Source organism: Nomia melanderi, unplaced genomic scaffold (assembly GCF_051020985.1).
Source record: "Nomia melanderi isolate GNS246 unplaced genomic scaffold, iyNomMela1 scaffold0067, whole genome shotgun sequence".
NCBI lineage: Eukaryota > Metazoa > Arthropoda > Insecta > Hymenoptera > Halictidae > Nomia > Nomia melanderi.
The window spans coordinates 72902-75770 of record NW_027475182.1 but is presented as its reverse complement, the minus strand read 5'-3'; positions in this window follow the sequence as shown (position 1 = coordinate 75770).

Here is a 2869-nt window from a genome sequence, read left to right as displayed (position 1 = left end):
CCAATATATATCTGGTGATATCTCGGGTGCTATTAGAGATAGACCAATAAATCAAAGTGCATTGTCCGTAGGAGGCCCTTGCGCATGAACCTGTGCAGCAGGAACGACATCGGACCACCAGGGGCCGAGAAAATTACAGATTTTCGGTATCCGTCACCCAAAGTCATGTAAAAATGAAGCATATATCTAGTGATATCTCGGGTGCTATTAGAGATAGCGCCCTAAATTAATGCGCATTGTCCGTATGAGGCCCTTGGGCATGAATCTGAGCAGCAGGAACAACCTCGGACCACCAGGGGCCGAGAAAACCTCCGACACATGGGGCCGGTCACTCAGGGACCGGGAAAAATCCAATATATATCTGGTGATATCTCGGGTGCTATTACAGATAGCGCGATAATTCATAGTGCATTGTCTGCAGGAAGGCCTGGCGCATGAATCTGTGCAGCGCGAACGACCTCGAACCACCAGGGGCCGAGAAAACCAACGGCACGTGGGGCCGGACTCTCAGGGTCAGGGAAATATCCAATATATATCTGGTGATATCTCGGGTGATATTAGAGATAGCGCAATAAACCATAGTGAATTATCTGCAGGAGGCGCTATCGCATGAATCGGTGCAGCAGGACCGACCTCGGACCACCAGGGGCCCAGAAAATTACAAATTTTCGGTATCCGTCACCCAAGGTCATGCAAAAATCCAGCATATATCTGGTGATATCTCGGGTGCTATTACAGATAGCGCGATAGATCAACGTGCATTGTCTGCAGGAGGCCCTGGCGCATGAATCTGCGCAGTGGGATCGAACTCGGACCACCAGGGGGCGAGAAAATTACAGATTTTCGGTATCCGTCACCCAAGGTCATTTTAAAATCCAGCATATATCTGGTGATATCTCGGGTGCTATTACAGATAGCGCAATAAATCAAAGTGCATTGTCTGCAGGAGGACCTGGCGCATGAATCTGTGCAGCGGGATCGGCCTCGGACCACCAGGGGCCGAGAAAACCACAGTCTCATGGTGCCGGACACTCAGGGTCAGGGAAAAATCCAATATTTATCTGGCCATATCTCGAGTGCTATTAGAGATAGCGCAATAAACCATAGTGAATTATCTGCAGGAGGCGCTATCGCATGAATCGGTGCAGCAGGACCGACCTCGGACCACCAGGGGCCCAGAAAATTACAAATTTTCGGTATCCGTCACCCAAGGTCATGCAAAAATCCAGCATATATCTGGTGATATCTCGGGTGCTATTACAGATAGCGCAATAGATCAACGTGCATTGTCTGCAGGAGGCCCTGGCGCATGAATCTGCGCAGTGGGATCGAACTCGGACCACCAGGGGGCGAGAAAATCACAGATTTTCGGTATCCGTCACCCAAGGTCATTTTAAAATCCAGCATATATCTGGTGATATCTCGGGTGCTATTACAGATAGCGCAATAAATCAAAGTGCATTGTCTGCAGGAAGCCCTGGCGCATGAATCTGTGCAGTAGGAACGACCCCGGACCACCAGGGGCCGAGAAATCCACCGTCTCATGGGGCCGGACACTCAGGGTCAGGGAAAAATCTAATATATATCTGGTGATATCTCGGGTGCTATTAGAGATAGCGCAATAAACCATAGTGAATTATCTGCAGGAGGCCCCGTCGCATGAATCGGTGCAGCAGGACCGACCTCGGACCACCAGGGGCCGAGAACATTACAGATTTTCGGTATCCGTCACCCAAGGTCATGCAAAAATCCAGCATATATCTGGTGATATCTCGGGTGCTATTACAGATAGCACGATAGATCAACGTGCATTGTCTGCATGAGGCCCTGGCGCATGAATCTGCGCAGTGGGATCGAACTCGGACCACCAGGGGCCGAGAAATCCACCGTCTCATGGGGCCGGACACTCAGGGTCAGGGAAAAATCTAATATATATCTGGTGATATCTCGGGTGCTATTAGAGATAGCGCAATAAACCATAGTGAATTATCTGCAGGAGGCCCCATCGCATGAATCGGTGCAGCAGGACCGACCTCGGACCACCAGGGGCCGAGAACATTACAGATTTTCGGTATCCGTCACCCAAGGTCATGCAAAAATCCAGCATATATCTGGTGATATCTCGGGTGCTATTACAGATAGCACGATAGATCAACGTGCATTGTCTGCATGAGGCCCTGGCGCATGAATCTGCGCAGTGGGATCGAACTCGGACCACCAGGGTCCGAGAAAATTACAGATTTTCGGTATCCGTCACCCAAGGTCATGTTAAAATCCAGCATATATCTGGTGATATCTCGTGTGCTATTACAGATAGAGCGATAAATCAACGTACATTGTCTGCAGGAGGCCCTGGCGCATGAATCTGTGCAGTAAGAACGACGCCGGACCACCAGGGGCCGAGAAATCCACCGTCTCATGGGGCCGGACACTCAGGGTCAGGGAAAAACCCAATATATATCTGGAGTTATCTCGGGTGCTATTACAAACAGCGCGCTAAATCAAAGTGCATTGTCTGCAGGAGGCCCTGGCGCGTGAATCTGTGCAGTGGGGAAAACCTCGGAGCACCAGGGGCCGAGAAAGTTACAGATTTTCCGTATCCGTCAGACAATGTCATGGAAAAATCCAGCATATATCTAGTGATATCTCGGGTGCTATTAGAGATAGCGCCCTAAATCAAAGCGCATTGTCCGTATGAGGCCCTTGGGCATGAATCTGTGCAGTAGGAACGACCCCGGACCACCAGGGGCCGAGAAATCCACCGTCTCATGGGGCCGGACACTCAGGGTCAGGGAAAAACCCAATATATATCTGGAGTTATCTCGGGTGCTATTACAAACAGCGCGCTAAATCAAAGTGCATTGTCTGC